Source organism: Rhinatrema bivittatum, chromosome 1 (genome assembly GCF_901001135.1).
Source record: "Rhinatrema bivittatum chromosome 1, aRhiBiv1.1, whole genome shotgun sequence".
Classification (NCBI taxonomy): domain Eukaryota; kingdom Metazoa; phylum Chordata; class Amphibia; order Gymnophiona; family Rhinatrematidae; genus Rhinatrema; species Rhinatrema bivittatum.
The window spans coordinates 207,830,331-207,845,604 of NC_042615.1; the positions used below are offsets into that span (position 1 = coordinate 207,830,331).

The 15,274-nt window shown below is 40.4% G+C and overlaps 1 protein-coding gene across 2 annotated transcripts in view; it reads left to right on the top strand.

The window, feature by feature from the left end:
* Positions 1-9,726: 9,726 nt before the first annotated feature.
* STK32B (serine/threonine kinase 32B) overlaps positions 9,727-15,274 on the top strand; it is a 537,210-nt gene continuing 531,662 nt past the window's right edge. For both annotated transcript variants that reach the window (XM_029591132.1, XM_029591141.1), the window contains exon 1: positions 9,727-9,779. The gene's annotated coding sequence lies outside the window, so the exon portion shown is untranslated. The remainder of the gene's footprint in view (positions 9,780-15,274) is intronic.

A 15,274-nucleotide genomic window follows, 5' to 3' on the forward strand; every position in this document is an offset into this window, starting at 1 on the left:
GGGTTTAAATTTTTATTTGCACGTATGGACATAGACTCAACTTATGGAATTCTCCATATGTCCATATTGACCGAAATTGACCCCCCCTTTCGACTTATGGACTTATGAACATAAACTTTTGCTCTGCACATCCCTACAGTGCAGTTCTCTTAGCACTGGCATCATTCTCTGGGGACTAGTTCTCTGACTGCAGCATTTTGAACATGTTACAGAAAGACTAAGGGGTAGATTTTCAAAGGGTTTCGTGCATAATATACGTGTGTAACCCTTTAAAAACCCTCCTGCGCCTATTTTGCATAGGCCGCCGCGGCGCGCGCAAGCCCTGGGAAGCGCGTATGTACTGGGGCTTTGAAAAAGGGACGGGAAAGGAGCGGGGGAGTGGGCATGGTGCAGGTCTGGGAGTGGTCCGGGGGTGGAACCGAGGTCTCCGGCACAGCGGCTATGCTGGGGGATGGCGCACCGGCAGCTGGCCAGCGTGCGCAAGATACGCCTGCCAGAGGCAGGCGTATATACGTGAAATAAGGTAGGGTGGGATTTAGGTAGGGCTGGGGGATGGGTTAGATAGGGGAAGGGAGGGGAAGGTGGGAGGGAGCAGATTTTGGAGAGGCCTTGGAGGGAACGGAGAAGGCCATCGAGGCTCCCCTAGGGCTCGGCGCTCGCAAGGGGCACAAGTGTGCAACCTCTTGCATGCGCCAACCCTGGATTTTATAACATGCGGGCAGCAGAGCGCGTATGTTATAAAATTGGGTGTACATTTGTGCGCGCCGGGTAGCGAGCACAAATGTACCCCACGTCGCTTCTTTAAAAATCTACCCCCTAAATTAATTTATTTGCTTCCGAATGTAATACACTTTGAAGTGCAGAAAAGCAGAATATAAATAAATAAATAATGAGGATGTTGGTGAGATATCAGTTCCAGAGATGATTTTCAGGGGTGATGAGTCAGATGAACTGAACTAAATCACTGTGACCCAGGAAGCTGTACTAGGCCAGATTGACAAACTAAAGAGTAGCAAATCACCTGTCCTGGATGGTATGCATCCCAGGGTTCTGAAGGAACTAAAAAATTGAAATTTCAGATCTTTTAGCTAAAATTTGTAACCTATCATTAAAATCATCCATTGTACCTGGGTGGCCAATGTATCTCCAATATTTTAAAAGGGCTCCAAGGGTGATCCTGAAAACTATAGAGCAGTGTGCCTGACTTTAGTGCTAGGAAAAATAGTGGAAACTATTCTAAAGATCAAAATCACAGAACATATAGAAAGACATGGTTTACTGGAACACAGTCAGCATGGATTTACTCAAAGGAAGTCTTGCCTCAGAAATCTTCATTTTTTTGAAGGGGTTAATAAACATGTGAAAAAAGGTGAACCTGTAGATGTAGTGCACTTGGATTTTCAATAGGCATTTGACAAAGTCCCTCATGAATGGCTTTTAAGAGAACTAAAAAGTCATGGGATAGGAGGCGATGCCCTTTTGTGGATTGGAGAGCATCAACCTGGTGCAGCAGGAAAGGATCCTGTAGTAAAGACCTGCTCTCTAGGTGGTGCATTGTCCTTTCGCACCAAGGGGCGGATTTTCAGAGCCCTGCTCGCCTAAATCCGCCCAAAACCGGGCGGATTTAAGCGAGCAGGGCCCTGCGCGCCGGTGAGTCTATTTTACATAGGCCTACCGGCGCGCGCAGAGCCCCGGGACTCACGTAAGTCCCAGGGTTCTCTGAGGGGGCGTGTCGGGGCGTGTCGGGGCGTGTCGGGGGCGGGCCCGGTCGTCGCGGCGTTTCGGGGGCGTGTCGGCAGCGTTTTGGGGGCTGGTACGTGGCGTGGCTACGGCCTGGGGCGGTCCGGGGGTGTGGCCGCGTCCTCCGTACCCGCCCCCAGGTCGCGGCCCGGCGCGCAGGAGGCCCGCTGGTGCGCGGGGATTTACTTCTCCCTCCGGGAGGCGTAAATCCCTGGAGAAAGGTAAGGGGGGGTGTAGACAGGGCCGGGCGGATGGGTTAGATAGAGGAAGGGAGGGGAAGATGAGGGGAGGGCATTAGAGGATTCCCTCCAAGGCCGCTCCTGATTTCGGAGCGGCCTTGGAGTGAACGGGGGTAGGCAGCGCGGCTCGGCGCGCACCGGCTATACAGAATTCATAGCCTTGCGCGCGCCAATCCAGGATTTTAGTGGATACGCGCGGCTCCGCGCGTATCTACTAAAATCCAGCGTACTTTTGCTTGCGCCTGATGCGCCAGCAAAAGTACGCCTATTCGCGTTTTTTGAAAATCTACCCCCAAGGATGTGTCTCCAAGGCCTGCTGCCCAGGAGGGAAGGGTTAGGTCGGCCGTCATAGTTGGTGATTCGATTATTAGGAATGTAGACAGCTGGGTGGCTGGTGGGCGTGAGGATTGCCTGGTAACATGCCTACCTGATGCGAAGGTGGCGGACCTCATGCATCACCTAGATAGGATTTTAGACAGTGCTGGGGAGGAGCTGGCTGTCGTGGTACATGTGGGCACCAACGACATAGGAAAATGTGGGAGGGAGGTTCTGGAAGCCAAATTTAGGCTCTTAGGTAGAAAGCTTAAATCCGGAACCTCCAGGGTAGCATTCTATGAAATGTTCCCTGTTCCACGCACAGGTCCCCAGAGTCAGGCAGATCTACGGAGTCTCAATGCATGTATGACACGATGGTGCAAGGAAGAAGGATTCAGTTTTGTAAGGAACTGGGGAACCTTTTGGGGAAGGGGGAGTCTCTTCCGAAGGGATGGGCTCCACCTTAACCAGGGTGGAACCAGACTGATGGTGCTAACCTTTAAAAAGGAGATGGAGCAACTTTTAAACTAGAACAAAGGGGAAAGCCGACAGTTGCTCAGCAGTGCATGGTTCGGAGGGAGGTATCTTCAAAGGATACTAATTATGCACTAGAATTAGGGTATCCCGACAGTGAGGTTCCAATAATAAGAAAAGTAGTCCAAGTGCCTGTAACTAAAAACTCACCTGAGCTAAAAAAATTCTAACTTATCCCTCTCAATTAAAAAGCAGAATGAAAATACAAACAAAAAACAAATTTTGAAATGTTTGTATGCTAATTCCAGAAGTTTAAGATGTAAGATGGGAGAATTAGAATGTATAGCAGTGAATGATGACATAGACTTAATTGGCATCTCAGAGACATGGTGGATGGAGGATAACCAATGGGACAGTGCTATTCCGGGGTACAAATTATATTGCAATGACAGAAAGGAGCATCCGGGAGATGGTGTGGCGCTTTATGTTCGGGATGGCATAGAGTCCAACAGGATAAACAACCTACATGAGACTAAATGCACAATCAAATCTTTATGGGTTGAAATTCCTTGTATGTTGGGGAAGACTATAGTGATAGGAGTATACTACCGTCCACCTGGTCAAGATGATGAGACGGTCAGTGAAATGCTAAGAGAAATTAGGGAAGCTAACCAAATTGGTAGTATGGTAATAATGGGAGCTTTAAATTACCGCAATATTGACTGGGTAAATGTATCATCGGGACATGCTAGAGAGATAAAGTTCCTGGATGGAATAAATGATAGCTTTATGGAGCAATTGGTTCAGGATCCGACAAGAGAGGGAGCAATATTAGATCTAATTCTCAGTGGAGCACAGGATTTGATAAGGGAGGTAATGGTGGTGGGGCCGCTTGGCAATAGTGATCATAATATGATCAAATTTGAATTAATGACTGGAAGGGGACAGTAAGCAAATCCAAGGTTCTCGTGCTAAACTTTCAAAAAGGAAACTTTGATAAAATGAGAAAAATAGAAAAAAACTGAAAGGAGCAGCTACAAAAGTAAAAAGTGTGCAAGAGGTGTGGTCATTGTTACAAAATACCATCCTAAAAGCACAGTCCAGATGTATTCCACACATTAAAAAAGATGGAAAAAAGGCAAAACGATTACCGGCATGGTTAAAAGGGGAGGTGAAAGAAGCTATTTTAGCCAAAAGATCTTTATTCAAAAATTGGAAGAAGGATCCAACAGAAGAAAATGGGATAATGCATAAGTGTTGGCAAGCTAAATGAAAGACATTGATAAGACAGGCTAAGAGAGAATTTGAAAAGAAGTTGGCCGTTGAGGCAAAAACTCACAATAAAAACTTAAAATATATCCGAAGCAGAAAGCCTGTGAGGGAGTCAGTTGGACCGTTAGATGATCGAGGGGTTTAAGGGGCACTTAGAGAAGATAAGGCCATCATAGAAAGATTAAATGATTTTTTTGCTTCGGTGTTTACTGAAGAGGATGTTGGGGAGATACCTGAATCAGATGAGGTTTTCATGCATAATGATTCAGATGGACTGAACCAAATCATAGTGAACCTAGAAGATGTGGTGGGCCAGATTGACAAGCTGAAGAATAGTAAATCACCTGGACCGAATGGAATACACCCCAAAGTTCTGAAGGAACTCAAAAATGAAATTTCAGACCTATTAGTAAAAATTTGTAACCTATCATTAAAATCATCCATTTTACCTGAAGACTGGAGGATAGCTAATGTAACCTCAATATTTAAAAAGGGCTTCAGAGGTGATCCGGGAAACTAAACTACATACCAGTTAGCCTGACTTCAGTGCCAGGTAAAATAGTGGAAAGTGTTCTAAAGAACAAAATCACAGAACATATAAAAAGATATGGTTTAATGGAACAAAGTCAGCATGGCTTTACCCAAGGCAAGTCTTGCCTCACAAATCTGCTTCACTTTTTTAAAGGAGTTAAACATGTAGATACAGGTGAACCAGTAGATGTATATATTTGGATTTTCAGAATGCATTTGACAAAGTTCCTCATGAGAGGCTTCTAGGAAAAGTAAAAAGTCATGGGATAGGTGGCGATGTCCTTTCATGGATTACAAACTGGCTAAAAGGCAGGAAACGGTAGGATTAAATGGACAATTTTCTCAGTGGATGGAAGTGGGCAGTGGAGTGCCTCAGGGATCTGTATTGGGACCCATACTTTTCAATATATTTATAAATGATCTGGAAAGAAATACGACACATGAAGTAATCAAATTTGCAGATGATACAAAATTGTTCAGAGTAGTTAAATCACAAGCAGATTGTGATAAATTGCAGGAAGACCTTGTGAGACTGGAAAATTGGGCATCTAAATGGCAAATGAAATTTAATGTGGATAAGTACAAGGTGATGCATATAGGCAAAAATAACCCATGCTATAGTTACACAATGTTAGGTTCCATATTAGGAGCTACCACCCAAGAAAGAGATCTAAGTGTCATAGTGGATAACACATTGAAATCATCAGTTCAGTGTGCTGCGGCAGTCAAAAAAGCAAACAGAATGTTGGGAATTATTAGAAAGGGAATGGTGAATAAAATGGAAAATGTCATAATGCCTCTGTATCGCTCCATGGTGAGACCACACCTTGAATACTGTGTACAATTCTGGTCACCGCATCTCAAAAATGATATAGTTGCAATGGAGAAGGTACAGTGAAGGGCGATCAGAATGATAAAGGGAATGGAACAGTTCCCCTATGAGGAAAGACTAAAGAGGTTAGGATTTTTAACTTGGAGAAGAGACGGCTGAGGGGGGATATGATGTTTAAAATCATGAGAGGTCTAGAACGGGTTAATGTGAATCAGTTATTTACTCTTTCAGGTAATAGAAAGACTAGGGGGCACTCCATGAAGTTAGCATGTGGCACATTTAAAACTAATTGGAGAAAGTTCTTTTTCACTCAATGCACAATTAAACTCTGGAATTTGTTGCCAGAGGATGTGGTTAGTGCATTTAGTGTAACTGTGTTTAAAAAAGGATTGGATAAGTTCTTGGAGAAGTGCATTACCTGCTATTAACTAAGTTGACTTAGAAAATAGCCACTTCTATTACTAGCAACAGCAACATGGAATAGACTTAGTTTTTGGGTACTTGCCAGGTTCTTATGGCCTGGATTGGCCACTGTTGGAAACAGGATGCTGGGCTTCATGGACCCTTGGTCTGACCCAGTATGGCATGTTCTTATGAGAGAGGAATACCTAGTAAGGAAAAAAAGGTGATAATGCCCTTGTATAGGTTCTTGGTGAGGCCTTACTTGGAGAACTGTGTTTGGTTCTGGAGACTGTATCTGAAAAATCATGGAGGCAGGATGGAAAAATTCAGATAATGGTGATAAAATGGTTTAGGGTCTATACCAGAAGACTTATGAGGAGAGGCTGAAGGATCTGAATATGTACAGCCTGCAAGAGAGGAGGTGCAGGGTTGATAATGTACAGATCTTCAGATACCTGAATAGTTTTAATGATGCATGCTTCTCGAACCTTTTCCAAAGGAAAGCAAACAGTAGAATTAGCAATCATGAACTGAAACTTCAGGTGGGTCAATTTAGAATCAACATCACAGAATATTTCTTCATGGAGAGGGTGGTGGCTGCTTGGATTGATCTTCAGGAAGAGGTGGTGATGAATAAAACATTGAACGAATTCAAAAAGGCATGGGATAAATACTGTGGATCCCAAAAGGCTAGAGTTGGAAATTATGAAATGGGTGCATGGGAGATAACCAGCATGGAGCAGCAGCTGCTACCCCTAACAGAAGGCATGGGGATTACTACCCTTAACCAATTAGCATACATGATATCGATGCAACTGTAGCATTACTCTCTGCTTTGATGGCAAAAGGAGTGAAAAGTAGAATTTGATTCAGACGACAACCAGTGCTAGGCCCTGACATTTACAGACTAGGGTACCTATATGCAGACATTAGGGAACAAGCACAGGACTGCTTCTACGGCTAAGTCGAAAAGCAAAGCATTTTCAAGCAGCAGCATTGTATTAATTTGCAGAAAGGCTGCTCTCTCTGTAAAAATGTTGCTAGCATTAATTTTGTTATGAGTTTGACAGTTGCTTTGTTTTGATTTGTAATATTACTATCCTTAACATAAGGCTTGGGGGTAACCATGGAGCGGCAGTTACTACCATAAGAAGCTTGCTGGGCATACTGGAAGAACCATTTGGTCTTTTTCTGCCATCATTACTATGCTACTATGTTACTATGTGTGTGGATTGTAAATTGGTTAGAAGAGAAAAACAGAGAGTAGGGCTAAATGGTAAATTTTCTCAATGGACAAAGATGAATAGAGGAGTACTTCAGGAATCTGTTCTGGGACAACTGCTTTTTAACATATTTATAAATGACCTAGAGATGGAAACAATGAGTGAGATGATCAAATTTGCAGATGAGACAAAATTTTTATTTTATTTTATTTTATTTAAAATCTTTTCTATACCGTCGTTAAGCGGGTGCCATCACAACGGTTCACAAAAAGGCACAAAAACTATGTTGTATAAAGTGTTTAGAATTCTAACTCTTAAACAGGTGCCATCAAAAATACTGTAACATAATATCATAATAAATACGATTTGGTGAGTGTTATAAGTCATGTCCAGTTTTTCTAACTCCGTTATAAGATTTGTGTTGCTTAACTCTAGTTCTTTGTTGTATAAAATAAAAAGAAGAATTTAGAATGTAGAAGAGAAGACACACTTTAAGAAGAAAGGTGTGTGTGTGTGTTGTTAGTTCATAAAAGGATTGTGAGAAACTGCAAGGGGACCTTGTAATGCTGGGAGACTGGGCATGCATATGGCAGATGCATTTAAAGTGGACAAGTGCAAAGTGATGCACAAGGGGAAGATCCAGCTAAACTATATCTACACAATGCAAAGTTCCATATAGGGAGTCATCACTCAGGAAAAGGAGCTAGGCATCACGGTGGATAATATATTGAAATCCTTTTCTCAGTATGCAGCAGCAACCAAGAAAGAAAATAGAATGCTAGGAATTATTAGAAAAAGAATGGAGAATAAAACAGAGAAAATTAAAATGCCTCTGTATGACCACATCTTGAGTACTGTGTTCAGTTCTGGTCACCGTATTTCACAAAAGATCTAGCAGAATTATAAAAAGTACAGAGAAGGGCAACCAAAATGATAAAAGGGAGAAAATGCTAAAAAAAAGTTAGGGTTTTTCAACTTGGAGAAGAGATGGCTTCGGGGAGATATGTTAGAGGTCTATAAAATAATGAGCAAAATGGAATGGGTGAATGCAAATTGGTTGTTTACTTTTCTAAAAACGTGCAAAGACTAGGGGATATGCAATGAAGTTATTAAGCAGTACGTTTAAATCAAATACGAGAAATAATTTTTTTCTCAATGCATAATTAAGCTCTGGAATTCATTTCCAGAGGATGAAAGCTGTTAGTATAACTGGGTTTAAAAAAGGTTTGGAAAAGTTCCTGGAGCAAAAGTCCATAAACCATTATTAAAGTGGACTTGTTGAAATCCATTGCTGGGTATAAGCAACATGGAATCTATCAATCTTTTTGAGATCCTGCCAGGTTCTTGTGGCCTGGATTGTCCACTGTTGAAACAGGATACTGGGCTTGATGGACCTTTGGTCTGCCCCAGTATTGCAAATTTTATGTCCTTAACCTCTTCAGATCCCAAATATTTAGCAAATGAATCCCTAACAATGAATGCATAAAATGAAATATATTCAAGAGGAAATGTCCAATAGTAGTAATGGATTTCACGGGTTTCTTTTGTCACCCCTGGGCAATGTTAGTGCCATTTCCCCTTTCTCCTGGACCTCAGGTCTGATTTCTTTTCTCTCCCCTCCCATCCAGTGTGAAACTCCAATCTAATTTCCCCTCCATACCCCCATCCCCTCGGACATGAAGACATCTGATCTGCAGAGATTCCAAATTTGATTTCTCCCTGCTCCTCCGCAGATCTCTGATCCCTTCTCTCTTCCTGCTGATTTCATCTTCCACTCATGGATCTCAGAGTTCCAGTTTTTTTGTACTGTCATCAGAAGGTAGTGATCATGTGGAATGAGTCAGCCAAAAGCCTTGCACCTGCATGGAAGTGCAGAGATGAGGGAGTCACCATTGCACTTGTGAGCAAAGGTTCATGAGCTGACGTCATCTCCATAGTCACTAACTTTGGATGACATCACCCCTATAACTGGAACTGGAGCCAGGGCTCTGTGGTCTGCAGTGGATGGCTGAAGGGAAAAGTTAGGAGGCCCAGGCCTTGAAGGTGGATACAGGCCCAGACATAAATTTTGCTACCCCCACTATTTTGGCATTCTAGGCACAGGCTCAGTAAGCTTGTGCATAAATCATTTTATGTAAAGGAGATTCCTATGGGAAAGAACAGTATATTAAATTCTACTAAGAAGTATTCAGCATAGAACTGAATGTAATTCAAAGAAAAAAATGTGGTCTTCCAGAAAATATACAATAAGACAAATTCATATGTATCAAATTCTATAAAAAATCTTTATAAGTACAATGCAAAGTTAAAAGCATGTAGATTATATAGACTTCCAAAAGAAGACCCTTTTTAAATTGAAAAAGACATCAAAGTCCCAAGGATTTCCTACAAAGGTCAATAAGTCTGAATACAAGAGTTGTTTCAATTCCAAACATCTTAACAAAACCTCAGCCTGAAAAGTAAAACAACCTAAAGTATAAATATTTTATAGAAAAAATATTTGAAAAGCAGGAGAATAGAATTTTGCTTATTAATAATCTTCCTTTGTTCTAATATTCTGAACATTTGTTCTTTTATAATAAAATGTCCTGTGTATGGAAGCAAATATTTAAGAAACAGTAACGTTAAAATGTGATTTTGGTATTTTTTACTTTGTGTTTCGCAAGCTATTTTAAAGTTATGTTTTCTTTTACAGTTAATTTTGATCATTTTCAAATACTACGAGCAATTGGAAAAGGGAGTTTTGGAAAGGTAAGAATGAATTATTTTTCACTAATAAGATAATATATCCAATCCCAATAATGTAGGTTGTTGTTGTATAGTGTATATATATGCTAGCTGTATTGTGGAGAGCTAATATAAAACTGTTACTGCATGCATATTAGAAAGAAGTGGCTTATTGTTAAAAACATACTACTAGTAGCCAGCTTTGAATTTCCCTCATGAAAAATTAAGCACAGTTAATCAAGATCTCATTTCATGATAAAAGACTTGTAGCTACATATTTTAACTGCATATTTGTCATCTTTTATTTTTCAAATATAAAATATGTCTATTGTCTTCAAAAACTAATAGCACTATGTAATATTTTGAGGAATGATACTGTGAGAATATACAAACAAAAAAATCACATCTCCTCTTAACAATCAATTTTTTAAAAAAAATTCCAAAGCCTTCATCCAAAACGATTCTATTTCTATCAGAGATATTTTCAATTTTATGTTTTCCCCAAAAAACATTAAAAAAAAAATATAAAACAAAAATTTTTTTTATGGATGGTAGGAACATTTCATATATTGTTTTTATACAACACCATCCAGGTGTTCTTCAAATATCTTTAATCATTAACGTTCCCTTCTCCATCCATAATATTTTTAACACATGTACAAGTACAAAAATTGTGCCAACAATCTAGCAAATGCTTCTAATATACTCTTGAATGTTAATGAATTTCTCTAAAATGACATTAGTGGACCATCATTCACTATGTAAGTATAAGCTCCTGTTTGTTAATGTCCAAAGCTGAGTGAACAAGGTTGTAATTTGTCTGTTAATTTTAAATAGCCTAACATACGTAGGTTATCCTTCACTATACAGATAATAACCACTTATCTGTTTGGTGTTCAACGACTCAGGTGAACAAAGTCCCGACTTATCTGTTGGTTTCAAGTAGCCCTGTTAATGTCCAAAGCTGAGTGAACAAGGTTGAATTTGTCTTTTAATTTTAAATAGCCTAACATACGTAGGTTATCCTTCACTATACAGATAATAACCACTTATCTGTTTGGTGTTTAATGACTCAGGTGAACAAAGTCCCGACTTATCTGTTGGTTTCAAGTAGCCCGATGAGGCCTCGTTTCAAATCCCCTAAGGGATTTTTTTCAAGGGATTTTATAATAGTATCATCGATGGTCAGGTGACTTCGACAGTCTGATTGAAAGAGAACTGGGATAACTCTATGAAGTATTCAGTTTCGTTTCACATCCATTGAGTGTTACATGGAATTTGACGTTTGGAATTTGGGAACAGACACCTTATACTTAGTACTTGCTATCACCACAATGGATGCATGACACAAGGGTGGGTGGTAGGCAGAGGGTTTGGTAGGAAGGATAAATACAATAAAAGCAGCATATAGATGACCAGGCAGTCGACACAGAAGAATCTCAATGCAGATCATTTTCTCTGTGGCTTCCTCCTAGGTGTCACAGAAAATGGAGATTGATCATGTCGCCATATCTTGTGGATTCTGAGAGACAGGAGATACAGTGAAGCTAATTTGCCCACTTGCTACATAGTAAAACATATTTTAAGAGTGGTTAAAAAATTGCTTCAGGTGTTTGGATTGCTCACTTAGAACTGGGAGATTCTTCATTGTTATCAATAGAATAGATCTACTGGGTTAGCTAAGGCATCATCTAATGCCAGGCTCTGGTCTTCCTCCTTGCAGACTCTCCTGACTGGATGTTGTCTGAGGGTATGTGGTACACCCTCTATGATGTTGACAATGCCTCCCCCCTTTGATTCCTGTCACTTCATGGCAGCTATGGAGTTTACTGGCAGTGGTCCTGTGCATGTGATAGCTTGGGGTGCTGCCCACAAAATCATTGGATCTGGGAAACAATGAAGAGATGAATAACTGGTATTTCTGAAGCATGATATTAAGCTCATGAATATAAATGGTCCTTAAAATTAATGAATACAGAGGATAGTGAGTGGTGAACACAAGGCTATATTGGATAATATTTAATATATTTATTTCAAAGGACTTAGTATTGGACTATTGGTATTTATCCTTTGATTCAGACTGGGGATTTATACAATAGTTGAAATATATGCATAATTTTATGTCCATCAGAAATGTCAGGCTAATATACAGCAAGGCCCTTACTCTGTAACTCCCCTCCCCTCCCCTCCTCCCCCTTAAATATGTTAGTGCCCCTCCAAGTTCTCAACTTTCCTAAAAGATCCTGCCGTAAATTTGGCCTCGGCCATCCCAGATGGTCCCAAACCTGCTAGGTCCCCAATACAGTCATAAGTTTCTCCACCCACTAGGCCTGTAACCTACAGGCTTGATTGATTAGTTGGATCCTGCAGGACTACACTAGAAAGAATGTTAGTGGACTCTTGCTGTATGTTCCTTATTTGTGTTTTAGTAAAGCAGGTAACTCAATAGCTTATCACTGATGTCTTTCTGATGATATATCCATAGATTCTGGGAGGTCAACAATAAGCCCAAAGTTTCAGCAAGGCAATGGTGGGAAGTGAAAATGATGGACATGGCCAACTTTCATCTTCCTCTGATAGGCATATGTCTTTGCAGACTTTACTTAGATGTCCCTTTGTATATCCTAGCATAATTGTTTAATGTATTTTATTATCATGAGGGTGTCAATATCAGAAGTTATTCATTTCCACCAATGTCATGTTCTCCTTTGACAAGGATTTGCTTGTGTAGTCTTATCCAAAGATCACACAAGAATTTTTCAGTTTCAGCTCCCAAGGGGGGGGGGGGGGGAAAGGGAGAGAGAGAGAGAGAGAGGGAGAGAGAGAGAGAGAGACTGGCCATAATATCATGGCCCATAGGCAGGTATTTGTATCCCTATGGTAGGCCCACCTAGTAACTCGAGGTGGGGATTAGGTAAGTGTGTAGGGGGTTAGGGGCCACTTTGACATGCTACGTGACACCTATGAATAGAACAATGGTCTCTTGTGAAGATTTGCTGGCCTTCGGAGTGAGGAAACTCACTCCAAGATGAGATTTGGGCAAGGTTCGCGTTAAAGGGGGCTTTTCGCATGCGATAAGCCCTTAACGCATGTGAAAACACCTTACCGCATTTTGAAAAATGACCCCCTAACTTTGCAAAGATAAATAGCAGTGTGGATGTGCTGTTGAATATCCCTGGCTATCTTAAAGTTATCTGGATCAATGCTGGAAGTGTCCGGGATTGCACTGTACTGCGATCCTGGGATAAAAATGTGCAACCCGGTTTAGGTTCTGACTGGGAGGGCTATGAAGGGAAGGTAACAGTGTGGGAGGATTGTTTGGGTGGGCTGATGAGGCAATATTCAGTGATATGTTTAGCGGGGAGGGATGGGGCAGGGCTAGGCCCAGCTGGCCTCTCCAACAAATCTATTTTTAAATTTTAGGACATTGGGAGAGGGGTTCTGGCCAGAAGGGTAGAGGGAGAGTGTCAGATTTTTCTGGTGAGGTGGGTGGGAATCAGGCCAGAAGGCCCATGGATGTTTGTTTTTTAAAGATTGGCCACTTAACCGGATATATTTTGAAGATATCCTGTTAAGTGGCAGGTTATGTGGCCATACTTTAGAATGGAATATTCAGTGGGATATTTATCTTGCTGAATATATGGAATAAATTATCTGGATAACTTGTCCACAAACTGACCTATGGAATATGACCTCCATAATCTCAAGTTATAATTCGTTTTTATTGAACTATCAGTGAAGTTATCTTAGGATCTCATCATGGTCTCCAGTGTGATTTTTACTAAATAATAATAATGGACATTGAAAACACCCAGGACATTAGAGAGAAAATCTGCCCCCTACAGGGAATCCTGGAAAGAGTTATGTAGTTTATTGAAAATAATGGGACTTGGAAAACAGATTAACCCCAGAATGAGAGGAGTGTCCTTGGACTCCAATGGAGAATATCAGCCCAGCGGTTACATATGTTTGACCACAGTGCATATAACTGGGGCTGGCCATAACCTCAATATACTTAACAATTACAAGCAAACTGAAATTGTTAGATCACCATGTCTCTTATCAATTACACAAGTAACCTCAATTAACTGGAAACTTTCAAGCTACAAGCAAGAGCCATCAGCATCTCTTACTCTGAGCGGTAATCCATTGACATCTAGCCGACCTAATAGCACATTACACAGTAAAAAACTAAGCATGTGTACAGTGCAGCAATTCTAAGAATTTTAGCTTATTAATTATGAAAGCTTTTAGTCTGTAACCAACATGTCCATCCAGTTTAATAACTGTGTTATGTAATTGATGAATTAAAATTTCCATTCTTTAATTGCATGGAATCAAAGGTTAACAAACAAAGAAAAAATGTATGGTGATATCTTTTTATTGGACTAGCTTGATGCATTTCTTGACTAGACTTCAGGTGGTAACCCTCCTTTCCTCAGATCCAAACATAATGAATAAATGTTGACATTGCAGGAAAACATGTTAATCATAAAATACATTGCAATGATAGTGGAGAGGAGAAGCAGGAAAGAGAGGAGGATTTGATTTGTTAGAGTGATAAGAACGTGACTGAGAGGCAGTAAAATCATTTCTGGTAGTAAGTTAACAATTCAAATCTCTGTTAAGTCTTTTTTTATGTGAGTTCTGAAGAGTCTGATAATTTTAAATTCAAGTGTCTTACATTCCTGGATTGTTCTGAATTTACCTGGAATTCGTTACCAGAGGATGCAATAAAACAAGTTGGTGTGGCTGGAAGAAAAGTCCATAAACCATTATTAAGGTGGGGGAAATCCATTTCTTATTCCTGGGATATAAGCAGCATGGAATTGGGATCCTGCCAGGTACTTGTGACCTGGATTGGTCACTGCTGGAAACAGGATCCTGGGCTTGATGGATCTTTTGTCTGACCCAATATGGCAAATTTTATGTTCTTATAAGTTCAATGATGCAGTGGTCTGTTCATGAAAATATTTTCCCATGGAGGTGGCATCTTGCCTTTCTTTGCGACTTGTAATTTTGAGGTAGATAATCAAACTACCCTTGGTCTAGGCAAACCCCCTTGTGTAGTTTTTACCTGTTGGGTTTGTTGAAATAATCAAAGCAAAACTATGCAGTAGTTTTGCTTTGATTATTGTGTCATTAATAATAACACAAAATATTTGTGCCTGCTTTGTGTGGGCATTTTTTTTATAGGAAAATATATGCGGGTAGTTTTGTTGATTCAAAACTATCTGTGTAAATTCTTCCTCTGACCTAACCCTACCCAAGAAACAGCACCAAAGATACACGGATAAAAAGTACCAGCATTCCTGTCATACTCAGGTACTTTTACCTGTGCAGACTAGTATGGACAATAATTTCAAATGTCTATTTCTGTGTTTAAAATGCAACTAGAGTTGTAAAAAGGGAAACTTAGATAACAGTTTGGTTATCACTTTTCTATTTTAAAGAAAGTGAAAAGAATCAGAATGCTCTAATAAAGAACTGGAACACCGTAAGAAAAAAAAACCAAACAA